At 36.3% G+C, this 14,709-nt stretch overlaps 1 non-coding gene and 1 pseudogene across 1 annotated transcript; both read left to right on the forward strand.

Moving 5' to 3' along the window:
- The first annotated feature begins 203 nt into the window (after nt 1–203).
- TRNAK-UUU (transfer RNA lysine (anticodon UUU)) lies at nt 204–276 on the forward strand. Its single transcript has one exon. It is a non-coding gene; the product is annotated as a tRNA-Lys (tRNA).
- A 10,793-nt stretch (nt 277–11,069) lies between these two features.
- LOC132476444 (small ribosomal subunit protein uS19-like) lies at nt 11,070–13,611 on the forward strand (annotated as a pseudogene).
- The last annotated feature ends 1,098 nt before the right edge of the window (nt 13,612–14,709 follow it).

Raw genomic sequence — 14,709 nt, forward strand, 5'->3', positions numbered from 1 at the left:
GTACAACAGAAACTAACACAACATTGTAAAGCAACTATACTCCAATAAAAAAAAATGAAGAAATAAAGATCTCAACAAAGGTAAATGTACACAAGTAATTATGAAAGCTAGAATTATTTTAAAAACAGTCTCTATCTCCACTTTTTTTCTACATGATTTAAGAGACTAATGTATTTTTAAAAAAATTATTAGTCTAGGGGAATTCCCTGGTGGTTCAGTGGTTAAGACTCTGCACTTTTGCTGCTGAGGGTCCAGGTTCGATCCCTGGTTGGGGAACTAGGATCCCACAGGCCACATGGTGTGGCCAAAAAAAAAAAAATATATATATATATATACATATATATATATATGTATATATATAAACACAAAACAATAGGATTATTATAATTTTGGTTAGTAACTTCACATGTTGCTTTCTACAAAATTTAAGAAACTGATGCATTTAAAAGAATTATTATTTTATCTTTTGGGGCATACAGTGTTTAAAAGATTCAATTTTGTGAATTGACAACTGAAACCAGGGGGACAGAGCCATAAAGGAGCAGAGTTTTTGTATGTTATTGAAATTAATCTGGTATAAATTCAACTTAGAATGTTGCAACTATTGAATGTTAAATGTAATACCCATGGTAACCGGAAAGAAGATACCAATAGAATATACACAAAAGAAAATGAGAATGGAATTTAAAATTTTTACTACTAAAAAATCAACTAAACAGGACTGCAGGAAATTAGGGGGGGAAAAAAACTGTAACTCATAAAAACAAATAGCAAAATGGCAGAAGCAAGTCCCTTATTACCAGTAATTACTTTAAATGTAAATGAATTAAACTTTCCAGTTAAAAGACAAAGATTGGCAGAATGCATAAAAATACATGATCCAAAATATATGTTGCCTGCAAAAGACTCACTTTAGATCCCAAAACACAAATTGATTGAAAGTAAAAGGATGGAAAGAGATATTCCACGCAAATAGTAATTAAAAGAGAGCAGGATTAGCTATACTAATATCAGATAAATAGACTTTAAACCAAAAAAGATTGCAAGAGAGAAGGGAGATATCATATATTAATAAAAGGCACACTACAGTTCATAATAATTATGAACATTTAGGCACCTAATAGCATACCAGCAAAATATATGAAGCAAAAACAGAATTGAAGGGAAAAATAGACAGCTCTACTATAATAGTTGGAGACTTGAATACCCCACTCTCAATAATGAATAGAACAATCAGACAGAAGATAAATTAGAAAACAGAGGACTTAGACAACACAATGAACCAATTAGATCTAAGACATATACAGAACACTCTACCCAACAACTAGCATACACATTCTTCTCAAGTGCACAAGGGCCATTTTATTTTTTTATTTTTTTATTATTATTATTATTTTTTTTGCGGTACACGGGCCTCTCACTGTTGTGGCCTCTCCCATTGCAGAGCACAGGCTCCGGACGCGCAGGCTCAGTGGCCATGGCTCAGTGGCCATTGCTCACGGGCCCAGCCGCTCCATGGCATGTGGGATCTTCCCGGACCGGGGCACGAACCTGTGTCCCCTGCATCGGCAGGCAGACTCCCAACCACTGCGCCACCAGGGAAGCCCCACAAGGGCCATTTTACAAGATAGACTACACGTTAGACCTTGAATTAAGTCTCAATAGATTTAGAAAGATAAATGTCATTCAAAGTTATATTCTCTGACCACAACAGGACAAAGTTAGAAAACAATGAGAAGTAAAATTGGGAAATTTATAAATTGTGGAAATTAAACAACATACTCTTAAACAACCAATGAATCAAAGAAGAAGTAACAGGGGAAATTAAACAACAGAGATAAATGAAAACAAAAACACAGCGTATCACAACTTGTGGGATGAAGTAAAAGCAGTATTAAGAGGAAAATGTATAGCTATAAAATGCTTACATTTAAAAAAAATCTGAAATCAGCAGCCTAAATTTACAACTTAAGGAACTAGAAAAACAATAGAGAAAACTCAACGAAACCCAAAAGTTAGTTCTTTGAAAAGATCAACAAAATTGATACAACTAGATGAACTAAGAAAAAAAGACTCAAAATTACTAAAAACAGAAATGAAAGTGGGGACATTGCTACTGATTCTACAAAAATAAAAAGGATTATGAGAATATTATGAACAACTATATGCCAACAAATTGAATAACCTAGATGAAATGGAAAAATTCCTAGAAACACGAAACTTACCAACATTAAATCATGAAGAAATAGAAAATCTGAATAGACCATAAAGGAGATAGAGTCAGTAATCAAAAATCTCTCAACAAAGAAAAGCTCTGGACCTGATGGCTTCATTGCTGAACTCCACCAAACATTTAAAGAACTAATAGTAATCCTTCCCAAGCTTTTCTAAAAAATGAAAGGATGGGGAATTTTCCTAACTCATTCTATGAGGTCAGCATTACCCTGACACCAAAGCCAGACAAACACACTATAAGAAAACTACAGATCCAATATTCCTTATGAACAATGATGTAAAAATCCTCAACAAAATACTGGCAAACCAAATTCAGAAGCATATTAAAAGGTTATATGCCATGACTAAGTGGTATTTATTCCTGGAATCCAAGGATGGCTCAACATACAAAAATTGATTAATGTAATATAACACATTAACAGAATGAAAGGGGAAAAAACCCCACATGATCATTTCAGTTGATACAGAAAAAGCATTTGACAAAACTCAACAGCCTTTCATTACAAAAACACTCAACAAATTAGGAATAGGAGGAAACCATCTCAACATAAGAAGAACCATACCTGAAAAACTCACAGGAAACATCATACTCAAAGTTTCAAAATGGATTAAAGACCTAAATGTAAGACTGGAAACCATAAAACTCCTAGAAGAAAACATAGACACAACACTCTTTGACATAAATCATAGCGATATTTTTTTGGACCTGTCTCTTAAGGCAGGAAAGGAAACAAAAGCAAAAATAAACAAATGCCTAATTAAGAGCTTTTGCACAGCAAAGGAAACCATCAACAAAACAAAAAAACAACCTACTGAATGGGAGAAAGTATTTGCAAATGATATGACCAATAAGGGGTTCATATGCAAAATATATAAACAGTTCAGACAGCTCAACATCAAAAAAACAAACAACCCAATTAAAAAATGAGCAGAAGACCTGAATAGACGTTTTTCCAAAGAGGACATAGAGATGGCCAACAGGCACATGAAAAGGTGCTCAGCATTGCTAATCATCAGAGAAATGCAAATCAAAACCACAATGAGGAACTTCCCTGGTGGTCCAGTGGGTAAGAATAATCTGCACTCCCAACGCAGGGGGCCCAGGTTCGATCCCTCGTTGGGGAACTAGATCCCACATGCATGCCGCAACTACGAGTTCGCATGTTGCAACTAAGAAGGCTGCACACCACAAGTAAGAGCCCATGTGTTGCAACTAAGAAGCCTGCATGTCACAACTAATAGCCTGCATGCCGCAACTAAAGATCCCACATGCCACAACTAAACATGCTGCAACTAAGACCCAGCACAGCCTAAATAAATAAATATTTAAAAAAAACAAACCACAATGAGGTATTACCAATATCACCTCACACCTGTTAGAATGGCTATCATCAAAAAGACCATAAATAATAAGAGTTGGCGAGGATGTGGAGAAAAGGGAATCCTTGTACAATGTTGGTGGGAATATAAATTGGTGCAGCCACTGTGGAAAACAGTTATGGAGGTTCCTCAAGAAAACTAGAAATAACTCACAGACATAGAAAACAAATTTATGGTTATCAAAGGGGAAAGAGGGTGGGGGAGAGATAAATTAGGAGTTTGGGATTAGCAGTTACAAACTACTATATATAAAAGAGATAAACAACAAGGTTCTATGGTATAGCGCAGGGAACTACATTCAATATCCTGTAATAAACCATAATGGAAAATAATATATATGAATAACTGAATCACTTTGTTGTACACCAGAAGTTAACACAACATTGTAAATCAACTACACTTCAATAAAATTTTTTAAACTAATTAATTAAAAAGGAAACTAAAAATAGAACTACCATATGATCCAGCAATTCCACTCCAGGGTATACATCTGAAGAAAATGAAAACACTAATTTGAAGATATATGCACCCCAATGTTCATAGCAGCATTATTTGCAATAGTCAAGATATAGAAGCAAAATAAGTGTCCATTAACAGATGAATAGATAAAGAAGATGCAATACACACACACACACACACACACACAAAGGAATATAGTTCAGCTATAAAAAAGAATAAAATTTTGCCATATGCAACAACATGGATGGACTTGGAGAGAATTATGCTAAGTGAAATAAGTCAGACACAGAAAGATAAATACTGTATATTACTTACATGTAGAATCTAAAATGTAAAGCCAACTAGTGAATATAACAAAAAAGAAACAGACTCACAGATACAGAGAACAAACTAGTGGTTACCAGTTGTGAGAGGGAAGAGGGGAGGGACAGAATAGAGGTAGGGGATTAAGAGGTACAAATTATTATGTGTCAAATAAATAAGTTACAATATATATTGTACAGCACAAGGAATACAGCCAATATTTTATAATAACTATAAATGGAGTATAACCTTTAAAAATTGTGAATCACTGTGCTGTGCACCTGAAACTTATATAATATTGTAAGCCAATATACCTCAATTTAAAAAAATGTGAAAGCCTTTCCTCTAAGATCAGGTATAAGGCAAGGATGTCAACCTTCCTCACTCTTATTCAACTTAGTACTGGTAGTTCTAACTAGAGCAATTAGACAAGAAAGAGAAATAAAAGGCATCTAATATGGAAAAGAAGAAGTAAAATTATCATCATTTACATTTACAGATATGATCTTTGATAGAGAAAACCCTAGTCTACAAAAAATTGTGACACTAAAATGTTAATTCAGCAAAGTAACAGAATATAAAGTCAACATACAAAAATCAGTTATATTTCTATCACTAATAATCACCAATAATAAACAATCTGAAAAGGAAATTACAAAAACAATTCCATTTACAATAACATCAAAAAGTATAAAATACTTAGGAATGAACTTATCTAAGGAACTGAAACACTTGTACAGTGAAAACTACAAATCATTGCTGAGAGAAATTAAAGAAGACATTAAAAACTGGAAATATCCCATGCTCATTTATTGGAAGACTTAGTATTGTCAGTACTACCCCACAGATGTCAAGACTACCCAAAGTGATCTATAGATGCCTAACAAATGTAATGTATTTCTTATCAAAATCCTGATATTTTTTCCAGGAATAGAAAAAAAAAACAAAACCCATCCTAAAACCAGGGACTCTGAATAACCAAAACAATCTTGAAAAGGAAGAAGAAAGCTGAAAGATTCACTTCCTGATTTCAAAACGTACTACAAAGCTCCAAATAGTGTGGTACTGGAAGAAAGACAGATATATAGACCAACAGAATAGAGAGAGCCCAGAAATAAATCTTCACATGGTGAAATTATTTTTGACAAGGGTGCCACAACCATGCAATAGAGAAAGGACAGTCTTCAACAAGTGGTGCTGGGAAAACTGGATATTCACATGCAAAAGAAAATGAAGTTAAACCCTATCCAATACCATATACAATGAATCAAAGACTTAAATGTAGGACCTAAAACCATAAAACTCAGGAAAAAACACAGAATAAAAGCTACACAACACTGAATTTGGCAATAATTTCCTGGATATGACATGAAAGACACAGGCAACGAAAGAAAAAAATAGGCAAACTGGACTTCGTGAAAATTTAAACATTCTCTGCACTGAAAGACACCATCCAGAGTAAAAAGGCAACCCACAGAACGGGAGAAAATATTTGCCAATCATATATGTGATAAGGGATTAATATCTAGAATATATAGAGAATCCCTAAAACTCAAAAAGCAATTTGATTAAAAAATGGGCAAACACTTGGATAGATATTTCTCCAAAGATACACAAAGGACAGATAAGCAAATGAAAAGATGCTAAGCATCAATAATCATTAGGGAAATGTAAATCAAAACCACAATGTCAATTAATGTAAATTATTGCAGTATTGTAAGATAGAAAATTCATATAATCATTAATGCAAGAAAGCACTCTATAAAATTTAACATACATGCAGGATAAAAAGAAGGAAAAAGTATTGTACACTTACAATTTTGTTAAAGGGTAGATATCATGTTAAATGTATTTTCCACAAAAAACATTTTAAAAAGAAAAAAAAACACACAATGAGATACCACCCCACACCCATTAGGATGGCTACTATCAAAAAAACAAAACAACAGATGTTGGTGAGGATGTGGAGAATCTGGAACTGTTGCATGCTGTTGGTGAGAATGTAAAATGGTAGGGTTGCTGTGAAAAACAATATGGTGGTTCCTCAAAAAATCAAAGACACATTTACCATGTGACCCAGCAATTCCACTTCTGAGGATATATACTCAAAAGAATTGAAATCAGGGTCTCCAAGAGATATATGTACACCCATGTTCAGAACTTTGTTTACAATAGCTAAAACATGGAAGCAACCCAAGTGTCTGTTGATGGCTGAATGGATAAGCAAAATGTGATATATATATATATATATATATATATATATATATATATATATATATATATATATATATATATACACAGTGGAATGTTCTTTAGCCTTTAAGGAAAGAAATTTTAACATATACTACAACATGGATAAACCTTGAGGACATTATGCTAAGTGAAATAGCCAGTTATAGAAAGACAAATACTGTATGATTCCACTTAAATGAGGTACTTAAATCATAGAGACAAAAAGTAGAATTGGAGATGAGAGGATTGTGGGAGTTATGAGCATAGGGTTTTAGTTTAACAAGATGAAGAGTTATGAAGATGGATGGTGATATTAAATACTGATCTGTACACTTAAAAAATGGTTAATATAGAAAATTTATATGTATTTCAGACAATAAAAATTTTTTTTAAAACCAATCAAGAGGTATTGAAACCTCAAATACTAACCTCTGGAAAAAGAACAGTAGAGATCCATGACCAAATTTTTGAAAATTTCCTTGCAATAGCCTGTCTTCAACAAGTCTATGCAATTTCTTTACCTTCTTTTATTTATTTATTTATTTTTTTTGCTGTACGTGGGTCTCTCACTGTTGTGGCCTCTCCGGTTGCGGAGCACAAGCTCCGGACGCGCAGGCTCAGCGGCCATGGCTCACGGGCCCAGCCGCTCCGCGGCATGTGGGATCTTCCCGGACCAGCGCATGAACCCGTGTTCCCCGCCTTGGCAGGCAGACTCTCAACCACTGCACCACCAGGGAAACCCTTCACCTTCTTTTCTCTAGGCAAAGTTATAAGATCCCCAAACCCCAGGGTAGGTATTTTCCAGGTTTCTTCCTCTTTCTAACCTACTTTTGTAATATATAATAAATATAGATAAATATATTTATATAAGTAAATATATACATTTACCTATATAAATGCTGGTCGTTTTTAAATACACAAACCCACTCATGGAAATGTACCTCATGAAGTGCAAAAGAGATGCAAAAGGATGTTCACTGTGGCATAATTTATAGTAATGAAAAAGCTGAAAGTACATAAAGAAATATTTCATAAATTATGATTTGTCAGCTCAGTGGAATGTTATGCAGAAAGCCTGAAGGACAGCAGGAAACAGCTATTACAAGGAACCATGATTATGGGTGATAATTTAAAAATCCTTGAATGCCATAACAAACTGTTTTTAACAATGGAATCTATAGAAAAAGGAACCCTCTAGAGTTGAAACAAAGTATAAAGACTGCAGCAGAAAGTACCTTTTCTTTTCTTTAGCTGTCTGAAGGAAATTAAGAAGAGGAGAAAAGGAAATGCCCTTATTGACCTTCCCTCCAGCCTTTCCTGCTGCTAATTCCTTGACACTCAACACTAGCCAACACTTTAAAAGGGAGCCTATACAGAAATGGATTCAGCGCTCAGGTTTCCTCTAAGAGGAGGTGGGAAGGTTACGTATGAAAAGATCTCAAGCTGAGGCCAAGAAAAGATCCACCTGGTTAAAAAAAAAAAAACCCTCACGTCTCTGAAAAAAAAAATGACCCGAAAAATTATTTCCAATCCAAAAGTTAAAAACTGATAAGACAGAAAAGATGGGACTTCCCAACCAGATATTCAGGCAGGTATATGTGAATCTTGTTACTATCTAAAGCAAAGATAGCAACAATGTACTGAGGAATTTATAACACATCTAAAAGTATGACAACAGAGTATGAACAACGTGAGGAATAAGGTTCTAACACCATACATGAAGCAGTAAAATACTATTGAAGGTAAACTATAATAAGTCAAATATGTATATTGTAATCCCTAGGGGAATCATGTAAAAAACTTTTTAAATGAGGTATAGCTAACAAGCCAATAGACAAATAAAATGGAATCATAATAAAAACAATCTAAAAGACAGAAAAATAGATAAAAAGAAGAAATGGAGGGCTTCCCTGGTGGCGCAGTGGTTGAGAGTCTGCCTGCCGATGCAGGGGACACAGGTTCGTGCCCCGGTCTGGTAAGATCCCAAATGCCACGGAGCGGCTGGGCCCGTGAGCCATGGCCGCTGAGCCTGCGCGTCCCGGAGCCTGTGCTCCACAACGGGAGAGGCCACAGCAGTGAGAGGCCCGCGTACCGCAAAAAAAAAAAAAAAAAGAAATATTTAGGAAAGGATAAATCTAACAAAATGTGTGCAAGAATCTTATGCTGAAAACTACAGAACACTGATGAGAGAAATAAAAGAAAACCTAAATAAATGGAGAGATATCATGTTCATCAATGGAAGATGATATTAAGTTGTCATTTCTCCCCCGAACTATTTACATCATCAAGTAATCTCAACCAAAATCCCAGCACATTTTTTGTAGAAATCGACAAGCTGATTCTGAAATCTATATGGAAAAGCTAAGGCCCTGGAACAAACTACTTTAAAAGAACAAAGCTGGCTGATTCCCACCACCTGATTTCAAAGCTTATTATAAAGCTTTAATAGTGAAGTCAATGTGGTATTGGTTAAAATACAGACTTACAGAGCAATGGAACAAAAGAGCCCCGAAAAAGTGACCCACACATACAGTCAACTGATTTTCAACAAAGGTGCTAAAGTAAATCAATGGAAAATGACAGTCTTTTGAGCAAATGGTCCTGGAATATTGGTCATCCATCTGCCAAAAAAATGAACTCAATCTATACCTCACACTGTATTATAAAATTAACACAAAATGCATCATAGATCTAAAGGTGCACCTAAGATCTCTAGAAAAAAGCATCAGAAAAATCTTTGTCACCGTTGGTTTGGCCGAGAATCCTTACGACACAAAAAGCATAAGCCATAAAAAAATTTTTTTGATAAATGAAAACCTTGAAAATTGAAAAAATGAAAAACTTGTGTTAAGACATTGCAGAGAAATGAAAAGATAGACACAGACTGGGAAGAAATATTTGTAAAACCCCTCTCTGATAAGGAATTTTTTGTGCAGAATATATAAAGAACTCTCCAACACTAAAAGAGGAAAACAGCCCAATTTTTAAAACAGCAAAAGGTTTGAAGAGACACTTCATCATAGATACAGATGGCAAATAAGCACATGAAAAGACAGTCGGCCCTCCTCTGCATCTGAGGGTTCCACATCTGCAGAACAAAAATTTTCAGAAAAATAAAATTACATAACTTCCAAAATGCAAAACTTGAATTTGCCCCCACACCAGAAACTATTTGCATAGCATTTACATTGTATTTACAACTATTTACATTGTATTAGGTATTATAAGTAATCTAGAGATGACAAAGTATATGGGGAGGATGTGCATAGGTTATATGCAAATACTACGCCACTTTATATGAGGGACTTAAGCATCTGCAGATTTTGGTATCCTGTGGGAGGAGGTGGGGGGCAGCCACCCAGAAACCAATCCCCCAAGGATACCAAAGAATGACTGTAGTACTCAAAATTATTCAATATTAGGAAAATGCAAATTAAAACAATGAGATACCATTATACACCTATTAGAATGGAGAAAATAAAATCTGACAATACCAATTACGGGTGAGGATGCAGAGCAACTGGAAGTCACATACATTGCTAATGGGAATGCAAAATGGTATAGCCACTTTCAAAAGTCTGAGTCTCTTGTTAAACATACACTTATCATTTGACTGTCACACCACTCCCTTGCCAAAAACTGGAAACAACCCAAATGTCCATTAACTAGGTAATGGATGAACAAATTGTGGTATATCCATACAATGGAATACTTAGCAATAAAATGGGAAAAACCACCGATACAAGAAACATGTATGAATCTCAAAAGCATTATATGAAGGAAGCCAGACACAAAAAGCTATACATTGTATGATTCCATTTATATGACATTCTGGAAAAGGCAAAACTGTAAAGTCAGAATTCAGATCAGTAGTTGCCAAGGAGCTAGGGTGAGTGAAGTGGATTGACTGTGAAGAGCCTGAGGCAACCATTTTGGATCAGGAAATATCAATGTTATGGTTTTGTTTTTTGTTTTTCAATGTTATGTTTTGACTGTGGCAGAGGTTACATGACTATACATTTGTCAAATGTCATCAAAGTGCACATGTGTGAAGTGTGACTTACACTATCTGTAAACTATGCCTCAGTAAACTGAACTATGAAAAACAAAAGATTCCCGAAGTTGTGATCTGTCTCGTTCTATGTGGAACAAGTTTACCTTTTCCCCCCACATTCCTAAATAAATCTTTTAAACGACAGATCTATCCTCATTTGTAAGGAGACAAATACTTCTTAAGCATTCCCAAGGCCTGATAGGTACTTTATATGTATTATCTCATGAAATTATTCCACCAGCCCTATGAAACTGAGGTTAAGAGGTTTGGGTAATTCTAAAGTTGCCGTTTAAACCCAAGTATGCGGACTACCAAGGTGATCTTTCCCTCTGTACCTCGCTGCTTTCCCAATTCCCTAAAGGCAAGGACTGAACTTTTTTTTTTTAGTATATTTATTTATTTATTTATGGCTGAGTTGGGTCTTCGTTGCTGCGAGCAGGGGCTACTCTTCGTTGCAGTGCGCAGGCTTCTCACTGTGGTGGCTTCTCTCGTTACGGAGCACAGGCTCTAGGCGCGCGGGCTTCAGTAGTTGTGGCTCATGGGCTCTAGAGCACAGGCTCAGTAGTTGTGGCACACGGGCTTAGTTGCTATGTGGCATGTGGGATCTTCCTGGACCAGGGCTGGAACCCATGTCCCCTGCATCGGCAGGCGGATTCTTAACCACTTTGCCACCAGGGAAGCCCAGGGACTAAATTTTATATTCTTCACTATGTCTAACATATAACATCCAAATAAAAACTGACACTGGTAAGACAAGAAACAACTTCCCAGAGTACCTTATCAAGTGTAGGATCTAAAGAAAGATGCTTTTCTGGGGAAAATCCTCCCTTTCCCACTCTACTCCTACCATCTCTGGTTTAGTAACAGCCCATCAAAAGGAGGCACTCATTTGTTTATTCTGCCTAGTTCCTCTCTGAAATTTCCCAGAACTGCAAAACATCGCAGACTCTGGTGGTTCTGGGGATGAGGCTAATCTGTTAATACTCCAGAGACAGCAATTTCTATGGACATAGAATGATGATCCAAGATCATCTTTCTCAGGAATTATTTTAACTAAGGAAGTTTACTGTTTTATTGAATAAAATCAGTCACATCACTTCATTTGTATTCCCTCATACAGTCCAAGATTATCACTTCAACTGCCAACTTTCTTAACTATGGCATTTAACAAATCTTCACTAAACAACTAATCCCATCCCAAGCTTAAGAGGTACTGAAGACAAGTGGCCTCATTCTGACACTGTTCTCAGTTACAATGCTTTAGTTGTAAGAAACAGAAAATCCAATCAGGAATTTTCTTCTATCACATAACAAGTTAGGTGATAAGGAAGTTCCAGAGTTAACTCAGTGGTTCAAAAATCATCAAAGGCCAAATTTTTTCCATTTTTCTATTTTGGCATCCTTAGGATGTTGGCAATTATTATTTCATAGTATCCTCACAATAAGCCTGAGTTTCATTAAAGCTGCTGCCTAACGGTTGCCTAGTATGAGGACAATTTTCTCACATGTACTTTAGAAGGCAATTTAGAAGTACCTACAGAATTTTTTTTAATGTGTATATCCTTTGATCTAGCAACTCCACTTATAAGAATTCATCTCAGAAAATGTTAAGTGGACAAAAACAGGCATGAAGACGTTCATTACAAAATTTTTTTTAATGGTAAAAAATGAGAAACAGCCTAAAATACCCATCAATAGGGTGTGATTACTTAAATTGAGAGACTCATATATAATGCAATACATCATAGCTGTTTAACATGGAACTATGTGCAACTTTTGTTGATAGCAGCGGAACTGCAAAGAGTTATGTGTGCATAAATAAATAAAAATACCTATGACACTAAAAAGGCAGCAGGGGATTCCTGGCGGTCCAGTGGTTAGGACTCTGCACTTTCACTGCCAAGGGCCTGGGTTCCATCCTTGGTCGGGGAAGTAAGATCCCACAAGTTGCAGCAAGACCAAAAAAAAAAAAAAAAAAAAAAGGCAACAAAAGCAAAAACAGATAAACTGGATTACATCATAATTTTAAAATTCCGTGTATCAAAAGACAATGAACAGAATGAAAAGGCAACCCACAGAATGGGAGAAAATATTTGCAAATCATTTATTTAGGCCAGAATATGTAAAGAACTCCTTCAAATTAACAACAAAAAATAAACTGTTTAAAAATAGGCAGAAGACTTGAATAGACATTTCTCCAAAGAAGACAAGCTAATGACCAATAAACATATGAAAAGATGCTCAACATCGCTAATCATTATGGAAATACAAATCAAAACCACAACCTCACAACCATTAGGATGACTGCTATCAAAAACAGAAGTTTTGGGGGCTTCCCTGGTGGCGCAGTGGTTGAGAGTCCGCCTGCCGATTCAGGGGACGCAGGTTCGTGCCCCGGTCTGGGAAGATCCCATATGCCGCGGAGCGGCTGGGCCCGTGAGCCATGGCCGCTGAGCCTGCGCGTCCGGAGCCTGTGCTCTGCAATGGGAGAGGCCACAACAGTGAGAGGCCCACATATCGCAAAAAAAACCCCCCAAAAAACAGAAGTTTTAGCTCTCCGAAGAATCGACAAGATGACAGAAATGGAGAAGCAGCAGACCCTTGGCAATTTCACCTACAGCAGCGTGGACCTTGTAGGACGTGTCCTACAAGCAGCTGGTACAGCTGTACAGCACCCAGCTACTGCTGAACCAGGACTGCCAAGGAAGCAGCACACCCTGCTAATGCGCCAGTGCAAGGCCAAGAAGGAGGCACTGCCCAAGGAGACGCCTGAGGTGGTAAAGACGCACCTGCAGGACATCATCATCCTGCCTGAGATGGTGGGCAGCATGGTGGGCATCTACAAGGTCAAGACCTTCAACCAGGTGGAATCAAGCCTGAGTTCTCAATCACCTACACAGCCAGGTTGGCATCGGGGCCACTCCTCTGGCTTCACGCCCTTCAAGTAGCCTGCTCGGCCAATAGTCACAGACTTCTCTAAAAAAAAAAAAAAGTTGTTTTGCCAAGGATGTGAAGAAACTGCAACCTTTGTGCACTGTTGATGAGAAAGTAAAACGGTGAAATCGCTGTGGAAAACAGTATGATGGTTACTCAAAAATCTTCAGAGAACATACTCAAAAGAACTGAAAGCAGGGTCTCGAAGACTCACAGCAGCATTATTTACAAAAGTCAAAAAGTGGAAGCAACCCAAATGTCTATCGACAGTTAAATGTATAAACAAAATGTGGTATATATACATGCGATGCTATTCAGCCTTAGAAAGGAAGGAAATCCTGACACATTCTACAACATGGATGAAACTTGAGGACATTATGCTAAGTGAAATAAGTCAGTCACAAAAAGACAAATATTGTATGATTCCACTTATATGAGGTACCTAATCAAACTCAGAAACAAAAAAACAAATCCAGGGGCTGAGGAGAGGGATGGTTAAGTTGTTGTTTAATAGGTACAGTTTGTCTTTTGCAAGATAAAAAAGTTCTAAAGATTGGTTGCATAACAATGTGAATATACTTAACACTACTGAGCTGTACACTTTAAAATGGTGAAGATAGGGACTTCCCTGGCGGTCCAGTGTTTAGGACTCCACGCTTCCATTTCAGGGGGCAGAGGTTCCCTGGTTGGGGAACTGAGATCCCGCAAGTTGCGAAGCACGGCCAATAAATAAATAAATAAATAAATAAGATGGTTAAGATAGTAAATATTATGTGTTTTTTACCAAAATTAAAAACTTTACCTAAAAGAAATTTTAAGTAATACCAAAATGAGAATCAAACCAAGCTATACATATCTGTAAAGAGTTCAGAAAGCACCTAACTGTTAATAGTGGTTATTTATGAAGAACACTGATGGGAAAAGGAGGGACTTTTGTTTTCTGCTCTGTATATTTCTGTATAGTTTATATTTGATCATAAACATGTATTAAGTTAATGCTTTTTAATATTTAAAAATTCCACTGGATATAACTTTTAAATTCAAATTAAATTCTAAGTAGTAACAGACTTAAGTTCTCATGCCACCTTAAGTTTTACCAAGCATCCCCTCGA

The sequence above is a fragment of the Mesoplodon densirostris genome, chromosome 2 (genome assembly GCF_025265405.1).
Source record: "Mesoplodon densirostris isolate mMesDen1 chromosome 2, mMesDen1 primary haplotype, whole genome shotgun sequence".
NCBI lineage: Eukaryota > Metazoa > Chordata > Mammalia > Artiodactyla > Ziphiidae > Mesoplodon > Mesoplodon densirostris.